We start from the raw sequence: 16,492 nt of genomic DNA on the forward strand, positions 1-16,492 counted from the left end.
GGTTGCGGAGGAGCCAACGCGCCGCTGGTGCCAAGCAGGCACTCGCAGAGCCCCGCCGCCTCCGCAGGGTCAGGAGGTACCGCGGCAGCCGCGGGTCTCTCGAAAGGGGCGCGGCTGCCGTGAGGGGCAGCGCCGGCCGCGGGCGGGGCGAGCGTGGGCGAGCGTGGGGCGGGGCGAGCGGGGGCGAGCGTGGGGCGGGGCGAGCGGGGGGTGGGCAGCCGCAACCGCGGCGGGCGGGGGTGCGAGCGGGCTCTGGTCCTGGCACGTCACGCAGCGGCCGAGTGGGCGGTGGCGGCGGGAGTCGGTGAGCGCGGAGGGGGCCGCGGCCCTCCGGGAGCAGTGCGGTGAGGCGAGGCGCGGGCTGGGCCGCGGCGGCGCGGGGTATGGCGGGGCGCGGGCAGCCGACGGCGGGGGCGGGGGCCGGGGCCGGGCCTGGGCCCAGCCGCTTTGTTTACGTTCCGGCCGGCGGGGAGGGAGTCGGGGACGGCCTATACTCCGGTCCGCAGGCGGGCAACGATGCGGGGCTCTCCGGTTCGGTGACCTTTCCTTGTCTGCTCGGGGCTGGAGCTGTCTCGGCGGGATAATGGCGGGGGCCTCTTTGTTGGTGTGGCAGGAGGAGCAGGCGGCTCGACGCGGGGCTCCTCCTCCTGGGAGCGGAGGCACCCAGGTGGGCCCTTCCAGCGCGGAGTGCGCGGCCTTCGGGGGAGAAGGGCCTGCGGCCAAGGAGATGGGAACGCAGCCGCGGGAGTGAACAAGCCACCGCTGTGGTCAGCGTCCATAACCTTGCTCTTAAAAACGCCTCTTAAAGCAAAACATACTCCTCTGGGATAATGTAACTGCTCCAGATAGAGGAGCTTGGAAGACTCCGGCAGTGTCTTTGAGTCTTTTGCCTTTAAATTCTTTTATTCTTTGCAAAAGGAGTGATCTGTCTCTTTGCAGAATTTCTTTTGCCTCTTGGTTTCGCTATGTCGTTGACAGCATGCAGTTTTACTCCCAAACACTGTTTCTGAATGTGTTTCTATCTGGAGTACTTCTGTCAGTGAAGTTTGACCTGAGCACTGCTAATAACCCACAAATAAAAATCCCACTCGATTATTTATTTCCCACCCCATCCACAGCTACAGTAATGGTTTTGAGCATATAGCATATTTTGGGATGGCAGTGTTACACAGAACAGGCTTTCAGAATGAAGCCTTTCAGACAATTGAGAAATCCTACATGCTTTTGCATATCTAATAATATAAATGCAAAATAATATAAATACAAAGGGTGTTATGCTTGATGGGAAAGTGTTATTTGCCCTAGGGCATGTGAAACTGAGCAAGCCTACTCCTTGCAGCTGAGTACTTATACTTAGAAGTGTGGAGTCTTCACCTGTGATGGTCTTTGTAGGTCATGTGAGTCTGCATCTCGCTTCTAGATGCCAACAAATACACTTCTAGAGCAGAATAGTATATGGTGTGCATCTTCATCTATTTGCAGGTATATCAGTAAATTAGGTAACTTGAAAATGGTTTAAAATGGACCACCAAGAGAAACTGGGCCAAACCTTGTTAAGGATACTGTCAAAGTGAGTTCACTCACTTGAGCATTCCTTGTATATAATGAAGGGAAACTTAATTTTCCTAATAGCAGTTAATAAAAATAGTTGAATTTCAAACAGTCCTCTGCTTTGATCTCAATCTGGGGGGCTCAGCCATCTTGTCTTTTTTGCCCACTTGTTTCAAAGATGTGTAACCTAGACTAGTTTGATGATCGAGTGCAGGTATGGAGTTCTGCAGAACATGTGATGCTAATGCAGAAACCAGTCAAAGTGAGGGCTGCCTGTGAGATCTTGACAGTTTTCAAGGCCAACTGGGCAAAAGAATGATAGTGGAAGGGAGAGAGAAACATCTGCTGAGCAAGGCTAATCCAAAGTTGCAGAGAATGTATGAAGTGGCTTCACCATCAGTCTAAAAAAATAATTTTTATGGTATCCTCCAGTGCAGCACTTCCCAAGCTTTTTGGACCACTGGTTTGTATGAGCATTCAGAGTAGTCTTGTGGTCTACAATATACTTCATGGAGACTTCTAGGGCAGAAATGTGAGATGATCTAATATGATTCTGAGCCCTTTAGTTTTGGACTGCTTGTTTTAAGCAGAAGTACAGTTGCCTTTTGTGTGTGTCTTTTGTGTTTTAACTGCTAATCCTCCTCCAAGGCTATATAAGTGTGCACATATAACATCCTTTGTAAAGACTTTAGTTAAACTTGTTATAGTGGTGAATTGTTATGCAAATATTAGGGAATGAGCAAGTTTTTGGAGATCTTAACAACTGAATTTATTTTCTTCCTCCTACTTAAGTGAAATGAATTTACGTGTTTATTTTGTGAGTTTTCTTTGGGTTTGTTTTGTTTTTTTGTAAGCCATGAACTAATGGGATAGTATTGGAGATTCTAATGCTATTTGGTGATTTGTTCACTTTGTATGTGTTTTTTTTCATTCTAATACTTCTTCAACTGCCTACATTATTTGAACATGTATTCAAAATTCACTTGTATTTGACTGTATTGTTTACAAGATGCTGATTTTTCAGATGCAGATCCTCATTTCTGAGGACTGCTCCAGTATTCTGGACAAATGCAAGTATTTTTCTTGATAGTCTGCTGAAAAGTAGGATGTGCTATTTCTTCGTTTCCTACCCATCCCCATTGGGGAAAAAAGTGGTCTGTGAATAGACAGTCTTACTATACATTTTTTATATATATATATATTTATATATATATATATATATATATATATAAAATGTTCATTGCTGTATCATTTTGGAAATTAGACTAATCTGGTTTTGATCCTAGGTTTTTAAATAAAGGGTAAATGTATTTTATTGCTGTAAATGTTTCCTTTTAAAAAAAACCCACCTTAATTCAAAACCAGCAGAAACGGGCATCTGTTTGTGTTAACAGAAAGAATTCTTGGCTTTTGAAAGCTCTTTAAAAATCCAATTGCGACTACTTACGTTGTTTACTTGCTGTGAAATTCACGACAGTTTGGACGTGGGTTCTGCAAAGCAATTTTTACTTCAAGAATCCCAACATTTAGTTTACAAATCTTTCAGGACTCCCCTTGTTTAAATGGAGATGGGAATTTGATACTTTTTCTGGCTGTCCTCATGAAAAGCTGAGCTATATTTAAACAGGCATTTATTGCTCTATTATTATGTATATTGGTTTGAAAATACAGCAATAATCACTTTGAATACATTGTTTTTAATAGTGACTGTAGTGTCAGTGAAAGATACTTTGTTGATAAAGTCCATGTTTTCAGAGCAAATGTAAGGGCCTATATTTCTATAACATCTCACTGTAGTTTCCTGTTCAGTGGCTGCCTTGCTTAAGCAATTTCTTACCTGCTCTTCTTTCTTGCCAACTACTGCATGGCAAAATAGATCAAGGAGCTAACCGATCCAGCTGAAAGAAAAAAGATCTTCCTCTTGGACTGTTTTCATCCTGTTTGATTCCCCTATGTGTCTGAAAAAACAGCTATGCCATTACAAAGTTGGAAGACAAGGAGGCTGCTTAGGTAGGATTGCTACCAGTCGTGCCTATACACAAAGATATTCACAGATCAAGTAGTGATTGCTGGGAGACTAAAGTGATGGAAATAGGCACACCTCTTTTATGTTGAGGAGCTTTAAAGAAGACTGCTGTTGTTCTGCTGCTGTGACTGAAATGCATTCTGAACAAGATGTTTATTTTCAGTTCTTGAATGCATTGTAGAGCCCAAGATGAATTAGGGATGAGTACCCATTCAGTAATGAATGTAGATCTAGAAGTGAGGAGTCAGTAATTTTCTCTGGATGGACATCCTCTTCCATACCTAGCAGTATTAATCGTTTCAAAGCATGTGTGTAGTATCAAGAGGGGCCCTTAAATAAAATGAACTTTTTGGAGGCAGGGTGGTGAGACAGAAGATGCATCATTGCCATGCTGATAACTGTTTGTTTTGTGCTTTCTTTAAATACTGTCTTTGGGAAGAAGAAAATATTAACTATTTGAGGACAATATTTTACATGTAGGAATGCAAAAGCTCATTTCTCTTTTGTGGCACTTCAAAAATATGTAACGTTTATCTTTTAGGCTGTTGTGCTTGATGGGGGCAGCTTTTAATTCAGTGTTCAAAGCTTCCTTTACCATAGCTTTTCCCAGTTTACTAAATCTCAGTAATATATCAAGCTTGTTTTCCTGAAGACTTAAAATACTCTTTTTTTTCTGTCCCAGCTCTTGTTCGAAATACGGGACTGCAGATGTCAGTGACTGTGTAGCTTCCTAACTTGTTTGTATTTACCAAATACTCAGTGGAATTTTTAGTGCTATTCACCTGTACAAGTTTGTCTTGTGACAAAGCTGTAGCCTTCTTAGTGAATGGGTATATTTTAAAGAATTGTACAGTCTTAGAAAACTTTGAAGGTGATGCTAAGGAATTCATGATGATTTGGTCATGGGTAGAATACACTGCCAATACATAGACTTGAAATGTGTGGGAAGTAAATAGCATTATGTGTAGCTATGCCTGTGTGGTAGTTTGACCCTGGCTGGATGCCAGGTGCCCACCACACCGCTCTGTCCCCCACCTCCTCGGCAAGCCAGGGAGGGGAGAAAATGAGTCTCGTGGGTTGAGATAAAAGCAGTTTAATAAAGAAACAGCAAAGCTGTGTGCGTGGGAAGCGAAGCAAAAAGCAGATAAAGCTGTTACTCTCTACTTCCCATCAGCAGTGATGTCCGGCCACCTCCCGAGAAGCAGGGTTTTGGTACGTGTAGTGTTTGCTTTTGGAAGGCCAAAAATGAATCTTGCCTCCCCTTCCTGCTCTTCTCCCCCAGTTTATATTACTGAGCTGATGTCATATGGTATGGAATATCTCCTTGGTCAGCTGTTCTGGCCATGGTCCCTCCCAAGATTGTGCTCATCCACAGCTATTGGTGAAGGTGGGGGAAGGAATGCTGGAGGGACAGCCCTGGTGCTGTGTGAGCAGTAGTCATAATATTGATGCCAACAGTAAGCACAGCACTGCAAGAGCTGCTGTGGAAAATCACTACCATCCCAGACCCACTAAAGCCTGATATAACCTTTAGTTAAGGGGAATTAGTACTTGAATTTGAAAAATTGCCCCAGAAAATGAAAACAAAGCCAACTAGAACTGCTAGATACTTTTAAAATGTAACTTCAGATTTCCTTGATGTAAGTTTTGATATGTGAGCTCAAGGAACATGCCAAGCACAAGGTAGCAGCCTCCTCTTGTGAGCTGGAAAGCTCTTCCATTCTGTAGCATAAAGAACACTTGAGCTTATCATGCAGCCAACAGTGAATAGCAGTTTGCTTCTGCTATGGATTGTACAAAGCCTTTGGGCGAGAACTCCTCCAAGATACTAGAGCTGTCTACGTCAAGCTGTGAGAGAGATCCACTACTGATGATTATTCAGATCAGTGTGGAGAACTGCCCAGCCAGCTGTTTATATGGTACTTTGACTATTATTTATTTTGTAAAATATTTTTGTAAGATTTTCTAAGACCCATGTTTTTATTTGAATTGTGAAGAGTGAATGATCATGATATACCAAGCTTAGAATTAATAGCAACATAATTATTCTGAACTTTATTTTTTTCTTCTCTAATTGCTTAAAATCTAATCCTCACGTCTTTTTCTGTCCAAATTGATTGCCTATAAGTTTTATACTGAACTTCATAGTCATTGCCCATATTGTCAATTTTATTGTTGGATAAATGGTGCTTGATATGTGAATAGACAGAATGCTTATTAATCATTCTCAGTTGAATAATGTAGATAAATGTTAAAATGGTGGTTGGCAGAAAATATGCTTTTAACTTAATGGTCATTTGTGTTGCAAACAAAGCAATACTGTAAATGTGCTCATATGTGTGTACATTTAAACACAGTAGCCAAACATATTCTACACTGTTGCTGAAAAAGCCATTCACTGTAATTATTGATTCTGAGTATTCTAAAAAAAAAACACAACCCCCCCCAAATTTCTTGAAAACCTCCCATCTCTTAATTATATTGACATTATACCAAGCTTTTTTTTTTCACTATAGGTCTTAAAGCAGGTAGTAAAATATCTGAACCCAATATTGACTTATTTAACTACAAACTGGCTAAAATTCATGTTCCCCTCATTGTAGCCTATGTCCGTTCAGACACCTTGTACCTTAGTCTTCTGAACAAAACCTAATATGTCTCCAGTCTGGTGTTTTAGTTGTGAAATAAGAAGAATGAACATTTGGTATCATATTTCTCACTGTTATCTCAAAGTCATGGAGTTGCCCAGCTCTGTAAGTGTGAATGTCCATATGCATGCATATGCTTAAAATGGAAACAGTTCTGCTGCTGATTGCTGGGAGCTGCTGACTGGGCAGCAGCTCTTACAGAAGAGTACCTGAGTATCTCGATAAATGAGAAGCTGAGAAGGAGCTAGGGGTTGCCTGTGTAGTCCTCTAGGCTAGTTACTTCTAGGCTGTGTTATAAAGAGCCTGAACAGCAGACAGAGGGAAGGAACTATTCCCATCTGTGAGGCAGCTGTGAAACTCCAGCCACACTGCTGTGCTGTAGGTCCCATATACACACCCTGTGTTAGAGGGACAATCTGGAGGGAGTCCAGCATTGAGTTGTCCTAATGGTTGGGGATTGGAGCACCTAAAGATGGAGGAGAAACTGGGTTTGCAACCTGAGGAAGAGAAGGCTAGGGGAGAATGTAATCGCTATTCAACCATCTTTAAGCAAGGGATTATAGAGATGATGGAGCCACTTCCCCTTCAGCAATGTAAAATGAAAAAAAAATGAGTCAAGGGTCACAAGACATAAGAATAAAAATTTTAATAGGACATGAAGAGAATGTCTGGATGCATGGGATCTGGAGAAGCCATGGAATCCCGTGGAGATTTCTCATCCACTGAGACTTTTGATTCGATAGGATCCGGAGCAGCCTGATAGGAATACAGATTTGAAGTTCTACCTGTTTTAAACAGATAGATGATCTCTAGAGATTGGTTTCAAGCCATATTATGATTTTACTGTTTACAGGTTTTGGGGGGTTTTTTAATTATTTTTAAAGTAGCTTGAGGAAATTGACAAAACAAAGGCACAGTGATGTAGATAAACAGGGCTGCTCAGAATTGTGTTAAAAGTTTTGAAGAGAAAAGTAATGAAATGTGATAAGCATCTTCATTCAAGCCTACTGATGGTAATACTGGCATTTTTCTGCCCTGCATTGAACTTTCCATCTGACTGGGCCAGAAGTGCTTGCAGGCTAGCATAAAAGGGAAAAGGTTATGGTACCTATCATGCTTATCATCACTGATGAACATAAAAACCAAGCTCCAAATTGACAGCCTCCAGTAAGCAGCCTGGTAGCCAGCTCAAGTTTGCCAGCTCTTGCTTTCTGTAGTGGAGGAGTGTGTTGGCAGCTGCTGTTGCAAGGCTTTGATCTTCTGCTGGGTGGATGACAGTTCTTACTTTTAGCTGGAGCCTGGTTACTCCAGGAAGTGGCTTCATGGAGTAAACCAGCTCTGATTTCCAATTGATCACAATAGCAGTTCATAACTACAGAGAGATGGTAGGAGTAATAGCTGAGAGAAAGAACAGCAGCCATGGCAGATCTATAAATCTTTATCTACTGTTGTCTTTAATGCTTGTTTGGCCTTGAGAAGACAGCATCCTGCAGTTCATCTGTATCTATTAATACTAATGTGTTTGTCCCTTTAGTAAAGTTAAGCAGAAACCCTAAGGAAAGTTTGGTCAGCAGATGAAAGTGGCTGCTTTATATCTTAGCAAAGCAGCTGTCCTGGGATTTGGACCTTTATATATTTAAGTATGTGAATACATCTGCTGATGTGTGATTTAAGATAGTGTAGGAAATCATGTGTTGAAGATGGCATATCCTTGTAAGCATTGGATGTGTTGTTTAATAGCTTTAATGCCTAAGATTACGTCGGAGCAAGATTAACGGTACTTATGATGGTTACTTGCAGGATCTGAGGTGTAAAAGTACAAACGTAGTTTTGAGCATATAATCCTAATTTCAAATTTTACTATGGAAATAGTAAAAATGAGTGCTATTGTTGACATTCCAGTCAGCATAGATCTTGATAAACTCTCAATGGTTTGCTGTGTAAATGTTCTATTTTGAATGGTGAGAAATATCCTGGTCACCTTCAGAGGTGGAAGGGTAGTACCATGGTATCCTGAAAAGCTTTATTAAAAAGTGGGCTAGATTCACTTGTCTTAGTGCTAAAAGTGGATACTCAGGAGATACACAGTAACAGGAAGGTCCTTGTGTGTAGCAGTGGCTCATTCAATGAGCAGTGAAGTGTGTGTTCCAACAATGAGTGACTTTCATTGAACAGTAGTTAGGGATGTGGGTTTTTTTGCTGTTTTTACATTGAAGCATTACACGATTCTTCTGCCACATGGCAAGATGGGGGGTAAAGAAGACAGTTCAGTTTCTAAAAATGGGGTTTGTTAATATTAGTATGGCATTTTGGGGAAATCAGAAAATATTTCTGTGACTAGAGCTACTTTATTCTCCCTCTCTTTTAATTTATTTGAAATTCTTTGTAGTTTTCTTCACAAAATTTCTTATCACAACTCTTTGTGGGCATAGCCACTAGCACTAAGATACCATGCACAGCTATGCTTCTGAAGGGTTTTTTGTTCATGTTTAAAGAATAGGAGTTCTCAAACTTCCTATCTTGGGTATTTTTTTTTTCTGGGACAGAGCATCAGGCAGTACTCCTAAGAGGAATGGGACAACAGAACAGGATCTATTGCCTTTAATAATGGGTCCTGTAGATTGACATGGTTTCCTACAAGGTACCTGGAAAGTGAAATCTTTTTTGAATGTATGGCCTTCCTTCCCACCCCACTTCCAGTAAATACTTGTGCAAAGTGATGTACTGCATTACAGGAGGTATCTCTGAAGGAATTGTCAGTGCTGAGGTTGTAATATGTTTCAGAGTTTTTTGTTCCATTCTGAAGTTCTCATTACATTGAGGTGTTTTATGCCAAATACTATAGACAGGATTTCTTAGCACATTTATCTGCTTTTACTTGACAGATAAATGCATGAATTAGTGGAAGTAGCACAATTATAATTGGATTCTTAAGTTTTTGTAACTGGGACTTTAAGTTTGGTGGGTTTTTTTTTTTGTGCAACTATTGCTGTGATTCTTAAATGTAGTTTTAAAACATTATGAGTTTCTTTTTTTCCCAGCTATTATGCAGCTCCTTGCTTCCTCTAATGTCCTGTAGCTATTGTCCTCTTTCTCACTGATGTTTAAAGAGTATTTTAGGTCACTTAATATCTTCTGTTTGCTTGTGCCCTTTAAAAGAATTGTACATTCTTTTGATCTATTTCTTCTGCTGAAACATATAGCTTCTGTATGCTTTGTCTTCCCCTACAAGAAGAAGCTAAAGAACAAGTATTTCCTCTGACTCCAGAGTAATCCTGGAATGCGATTTCATGTCTAACTTTGTGCAGATCTTATTAAAGTACTCTCAGTCATAGTTACTGATTTCCTTTGATGATGTTCTGCTTATTTATTCTATATTGCTACTTTGCCAGCAGACATTGGATGAGCAGAGGACTGGTGTATGCAGGCAAACTTTTATTTTATGGTTGGAATTAACAATCCCTTAGGTAGTTAACTGAAACAGTATAGTACCAAGGCTCATAGTTTATTCCCTTGTGAATTTCAAGTTCACATATAGCTAGGCTTTTTCAGGATCCTAAGCAAGTTAAGTGGGCCATGACAAGTTATTCTGTATAAAAGGGAGGAGGTATATAAAGTGATATGGAATAGCATATCCTTGAATGCGGTAGTCCCAGTTGTTTGGCAGGATTATGATTTAAGTGGGCCCAGCAGCATGCATTCAGATTGCATTTCTGATGCAGGTAAAATGGGGCAGCTTTTTGAAGTCCTGCTTCACTGAATTTTCAATGACTTCAAATTTTAAGAACATTGTATGGAAAAATAAATTGAAGTTACAAGTAATTCCCTGCCAGAAACCTGAATATTTTAAGCCTTTAAAAAAACATCTACCTTTGTTTTCTCTCCATTTACTGTCCTTTTGTATAGTCTTTTATTTTAGAAAGGATTAAGAGTTTGGAAGATCTTTGCCTTATCCTATTATTTCTGAAAAAGAGAGTTTTGCTAAGAATAGTCTTTTAATCTGCTATCATAACAGCTTCTTTGCCAAACTGTAGAATTACACAAGTTTTCTTTTGATGTAGCCATTCCAGTTTATGATTTCTGTGGTAAAACTGACCTGCAAGAGACAGTTGGCAAAGTGTTTGCTTCATGTATTGTGATAATAGGATTCATTGTGGAACCATCTGTAGTGGAGCTTTATGTGACACTACACTGAAGAAGATGCAGATACTCCTCTATGAAGTGCAGCATGGCAGAGTGTTTGCAGTGATACTTTTTTTTTTGGTAGATGTAGCATCTGAGAATGCTGATAATTCTGATAATGCTTGTTCTAGAAAATGCTACCTATTAATTTTTGTGTGTGTGTTTAATTAAAGTCACAGTTGAGGAATCAATACAAAAAATGAGAGAAAAGGTAGGGTGAGAATCTTCAGGGTTAGGGATGTGAGTTTATAGGCTATTTATTATTGTGTGCTGCAGCCTGTCTGCCTCTTCATCTACATCCTACCAGTATATGAATATAAAACCTATTTTAAAGAGGAAGAAAGATATTTATCTTAAAGAATCTCTGCTGATGTCTTTCACTTCTTAAAAATAGTGTTTAAGAATAGAGAAACTGTGCAGTATATTCTATTACAAATACATCATTTTGCTGTGCAATCTGCTGTGTTGATCTCTGTCTTATACATCTTTATCACCCTGGAAAAAAACCTGGAAAACTTATAGTGCAGAAAATGATATAGTGGCAGAGTGTCATTGTAATAAACAAAATCAGAAATGATTTATGGCTTGATGAAGATATGTCAGTTAAATAAGTGCTATTGGCTACAGATGAAGACTTTCCAGGGAGGATGTACTGGTATTTCAGGGTGCCTATGTTGACTTACTGGTTGTCTTAGAGAAATTGACTTGACCATGAGAAGTGCTGGGAGGTTGGATGTTGCTGCTGACATGTTTCTAATTTGGATAACCAGGGGTTATTTGAGTGTCACCAAAATCAACTTGTTAAGGCTTGTACAGATTTTGGGTAGATCTTAAATTTCTTTACAGTTTTCAGGATGATTTAAATGTTTATATGGGTGGCTTTCTCTACAGATTGCTTCATGTTCAGAATATATACCTTTTTAAAAAATATATTCCAGAAACCCAGAAATCAGGGTAGCACCCAAGTGTTTGATATTCACAGATGAAGAAGTGTCAGGTTTCATCTCCCAGGCTTTCCTGTTCCTTGGAGGAGTTGACTGAAGGAATGGTAGATAAGCAAGCACAAATTTTCACATCTGAATAGCATACATTCACTGACACTTCTTTCTTTCTTTGCCTTCAGGCTACTAGAAGTCTGATTTTTAGACCATGCTAAATATTTTGACTTATCTTTTCATTCTTTTGTTTTCTGAACCTAAATTTTGTTTTACTTCAGCTTACTATGTTAAGAAATTGTAGCTGCTGGTGTTCATAATGTGTGTTTTACCTATTTGCCAGGCAGGGCCGAAATTATAGTTTTCTTCTGTGACCAGCTGCTTTAGTGACTGCTGTAAATGGGAGATAAAATTGAGTAGCACTAAAAGTGCCAGAGATGAGGTCAGTTATCTGACTGTTTCAGGCAATATGAGTGTGTGGAAGATAAATAGAAACATGCAGTCCCATCTGATTTTTTTTTTTTTTTTTCCTGTGCTTCATGGTAATCTCTTTTATTGCTCCTGTGCCATTAACAGACAATACCTTAACACTTTATGAATACTATAAGCTAGTGTATTTTGCAGTGAAAGGGCTGTAGCTTGTATACTGGCATTATGTGACAATATTTTAAGAGTGCAGAGAAACAGAGGTGCATTAAGTAAAATCCTCCCAGTAAGAGCTTTATTGTTAAAAATGAGAAAAATGTCAGTTTTGAAAAGAGAATCACTGCAAAGCTTATGTCAGTTGTGAATAATTTACTCTGCATGTGCATTTGGTACTGGTTCTTCATTTTCCTGCTTGTGTAAGGTATGTGATGTGTTTATCTGACTGTGAAGAATTCAGTTGTCAGCTGCATTTGATTCAATAATAAACAAAGCACAGGTTTTAGAAGCAACAGAAATTATATTGATTGACTTATTTTGGATATTTTGTAAGAGATGTTTCACAATATTGAGAATTCTCTTTAGAAATGTGTGTAGCCTTTTAATATTGATTGTTATATAGATGGTACTCAAAAGTTGTGAATGCCAATTTGGCATTTGAAGTTGATGCTGCAGACCCCTGTTCAGGAGCAGTGTTTTCTTAAATCACTTCATAAAATATTGCTTTTTGGTACTTAGTTTGCATGCATGCATGCTTTCAGCTTCTGAGGAAGATGTGATGTGAAGCGGACATGTTGGCTTCGCCTGTGTTCCACGGGGAGCAGTGTGTGAAACTGCTGTTGGAGCTTTGGTGGTTCTGTCCATGCCAACTGGCCCAGAAGTGATAGGAAATGGTTCAGCTGGAACAGTCTTCGGTAAGAGGAATTGGTTTTGCAGCTTTCTCTGTGTTTGGATGTAATCTTGTCACTACCTATTTCTAGACAAGTGTTAGTATCCCAATACTGTGCTATTTAAAATCTTCATTTTGTTGCTGCCAGCCACAGGTCTTTCCTTACTGTGAAAAAAAACTCTGAACTGTTAGATACTTCTGACATTATATCAGACCGTGTTATATTACTTGAAACATGGAAGCGGAAAAACTTACGTTTCAGTTGCCAAACTCAAAAATCACTGAGTGCTTCTTCCTTCTCTAGCTTCAGGTTTCCCAGTTTTCAGGTTAATCTGTTAATATTATGGCCCTGGTGACTGGTAGCTATTTCTGACTACCTAGTGTTTGAACATAATTTGATGCAGGGAATTCAAGCACTGGTGCATAAAACATGGTGTTGAAAATGAGCTGTTAGACCTCATTCCTGGGTTTATTATTATTAACCTTTTATTGTGACTTGTGAAAAGTTTGAGGTTAGGTTCTGGAAATCATAGAATCCTAGAATGTTAGGGGTTGGAAGGGACCTTTAGAGATCATCTAGTCCAACCCCCCTGCAGAAGCAGATTCACCTAGATCAAGTCACATAGGAACTTGTCCAGGCGGGTCTTGATGACCTCCAAGGAAGGTGACTGCACAACCCCTCTGGGCAGCCTGTGCCAGGGCTCCCTTGCCCCCACAGTGAAAGAATTTTTTCTTATGTTTAAGCGGACTTTTTGTGTTCCAGCTTCATCCCATTACCCCTTGTCCTGTTGCTAGCTACCATAGAAAAAAGGGATGTCCCAACCTCCTAACACCCACCCTTTCAGATATTTATAAATGTTAATAAGATCTCCCCTCAGTCTCCTCTTCTCCAGACTAAACAGCCCCAGTTGCCACAGCCTTTCCTCATATGAAAGACGTTTCAGTCCCTGAATGGACATGAAATGACGTGCTGCTTTGTGGAAATATCTACTTTTGGCTAAGATGCTGTGATTTGATCAGATAAGTCTGACAGGAGCAGTTCTAGAGAATGTGTGAGCTTCAAGTTCCTGCCTGTATGAGTAATCTTGTAAATATAATCCCTTGGGGTCCTAGCTTCAGTGACACTGCAGCACATTTCCTCAGCCTCTATGAAATTGCCTTTGAGAGAGGATGAGCAACAGCACAAAAAAGGGAAAACTCAAGGAGCTGTATTTGCCAGCAGCTGCTATTGAAGAACTTTGCTTGAGAGGCAAATATGTTTCTCTTCATTGGAGAAATTCTTGACCAACTGACAGCTCTAACTCTCCCATGCCTCCCTCCAAAGCAAACAAGGAAGCTCCCAGCTCCTAGGGGTGCGTGTAGGCCAGGTTGTTTACCTGCACTGTATCCTGGTGCTGCAGCTGCTCTCATGGCCCCTCTGTGGCTGTCATTCACTGACTGAAACTAGAAGAAGGAGCAGGTCAGTTTAAGAAGAAAAAAGAAACATACATTTCCTGTCCTTATGTGTGTGTATTTTTTTTTTTCTTTTAATAACTTCTAATCTGTACCTGAGCTGAAAGGTGACTTTCACTAGGTGTAAAATTTTACTAAGGGAATTTTTATTGACTACTGATAAATAAGTACGTATAGACTTTTTATTTACCAGGTTAAGAATTTGGAACAAGTTTAATTTTAGATATTTCATGAGTGTCTTACAAAATCAATTTTATGTAAATGCTTTCTTCCAATAAATGTAATTTGTTCATCTTCCTTGTCAAAGACATGCTTCCTTCTTTGTGTAGAACCACTTGTGCTCCCAACTGTCTCATGTACAGATTATTTTGTATTATTAGCAATGGCAATGTTCACCTTGATTTTATGAATTTCCTTCTTTTCTGTACAAGGGAGAGAGGTCACTTCAGATTTGAATAGGAATTCAGTATGGAGTGCAAGCCTGTGCTGTTTAAGAATAGATATCTCTTCAATACCGACTGGGACTCCAAGTGATATTTGGAATGACAAATTACATTCAGTTCTTTGCAATTGCATTCCATTAGGTGATCTTTCTGTGGAAACTAAGGCGAATTCTGCCCAAGACAAGGCAGTGGAGTAGACTTGAGGGTGGTTTGTTTAGCTACATGTCTTTCCCTTTTTAGTAGATTCCTCAGATTACATTTTCTGTCTTAATATTCAGATGAGATGGCAGAAATAAATGAAGAAAACTAGATATAGTTTTCTAGATAACGAGAAACTCATCCTGTGATCTGTCTGGAGCATGAGGTTAGATCCACCATTTGAATGTGTAATCTGCAACATTAAATTGTTGGAAAGATTGCATTAGTATTAATGGATTTCATGCATTGTTAATTTAGAACTCTGCATAGTTGTTCCTGTAAAATGTATTGAGGATACTAAGTCTTCCTGTCATGGTTTCGCATGACAGTCTTTTCTGGTAAGGCAGAAGATGCTATAAACATGGCTCCTGTAAGTAGTTACTTGAAACTCTCCCCAGCTCTGAGCCAGACCCACTTCTGAGGCTGAGCCAATTAGACACCTCCACCATCACTTTTTAAGAAGAAACTGGAAGAGGAGATTTCTTCCTCCTTCCTGTTTCTTCCGTCTTCTGGCCCTTCTTCTTTCTTCTGGCCGGTGGTGGTGCAAGGAGTAGGAGTGAGAGAAACAACCATGCAGACTCCAAGGTCAGTGATGAAAGAGAGGAGGAGGTGTGCTGGAGCAGAGACTCCCCTGCATTCTATGGAGAGAACTGGTGAAGCTGAGATTTATTTTCATTTCTTTAAAGACCCCACATCAGTGGTAGAGACTCATTTTGATAATGACCCTGTATCAGGGGCAGAGACTCATTTTGCTAAAGCTGGCCCCAGACCAGGGGCAGCGATTCCCTTCATTAAAGGCCTCAAGCCAGGGACAGTGACTATGGCCGGAGGAGGCCGTGTCTTGTGGGAGGGACCCAATCACTTCACTACAGACCCCAAGCCAGGGGCAGTGATTTTCTTCTTTAAATCTATGGCCGGAGCAGGCCGTGTCCTGAGGAAGGGACCCAATATCCACAGTTGTAACTGTGGGAAGGAGCCCAAGACAAAGCAGCTCATTAAACTTATGCCCAGAAGAGGCCTTGTCCAGGGAGAGGGACCCTATAACTGCAGAAACTGCAACCATGGCAAAGAATCCATGCCTGTTATATTCACCAAGGACTGCGTCCCTTGTGAGAGACCTGTATCAGGAGAAGCTGCAACTGTGGGGAAGAACCCACACCAGAGAAGTTCATTAAGGACTGTGTCCCAGGAGAGGAACCCCATGTTGGAGCAGGGGAAGAATGCAAGGGCTTGGCCTCACCTGAGAAGAGAGAAGCAGCAGAGCCCCTCTGTGAGAAACTGACCACATCCCCCATTCCCTGCCCCCCTGAGCTGTTGATGAGGAAGGAGATAGAGATGCTGGGTTCCATTTCTTTGTCTGAAAAGAAGAAACATCTCTTAAATGTATGCTGTTTGTTAGTCTGCAATGGAACTTTGAAGCTTTGCTGTTAATTTTCAAAATATCCAGTGAGGGAAAAGCACAGAAGGTATTTTGTACTCTTATGTAAAATGATATATCCACTCTTCTGCAAAACCTGTTCCATTTCTGTTCCTCTGTATGCCTGACATGCATGCATTCAGGTTACTGCATAAGAGAAGTAACATTATGCTTAACTATGTTATGTTTATAAAGTGATTTCTGAAAAAGCACAGACTTGATTTCTAGATGATGTGAAAGATAGCAGGTGTGATATCCAAGGAGATAATATTTAGTGATAATGCTGTGCTGAAGGTAAATTTTCATATGTCTAGTTGAAAGCACGCAG

General features: G+C 40.5%; 1 protein-coding gene across 14 annotated transcripts in view; it reads left to right on the top strand.

Moving 5' to 3' along the window:
* The first annotated feature begins 228 nt into the window (after nt 1-228).
* The window catches only part of MAPK8 (mitogen-activated protein kinase 8), a 47,811-nt gene continuing 31,547 nt past the window's right edge, over nt 229-16,492 (top strand). For 6 of the 14 annotated variants that reach the window (XM_062001782.1, XM_062001775.1, XM_062001774.1 and 3 more), the window contains exon 1: nt 229-344. The gene's annotated coding sequence lies outside the window, so the exon portion shown is untranslated. Of the gene's footprint in view, nt 382-613; nt 768-12,526; nt 12,680-16,492 lie in introns of all 14 variants that reach the window. The other 8 variants (XM_062001780.1, XM_062001776.1, XM_062001779.1 and 5 more) reach the window with 7 other exon arrangements.

Source organism: Colius striatus, chromosome 8 (genome assembly GCF_028858725.1).
Source record: "Colius striatus isolate bColStr4 chromosome 8, bColStr4.1.hap1, whole genome shotgun sequence".
In the NCBI taxonomy this organism is placed as follows: Eukaryota; Metazoa; Chordata; class Aves; order Coliiformes; family Coliidae; genus Colius; species Colius striatus.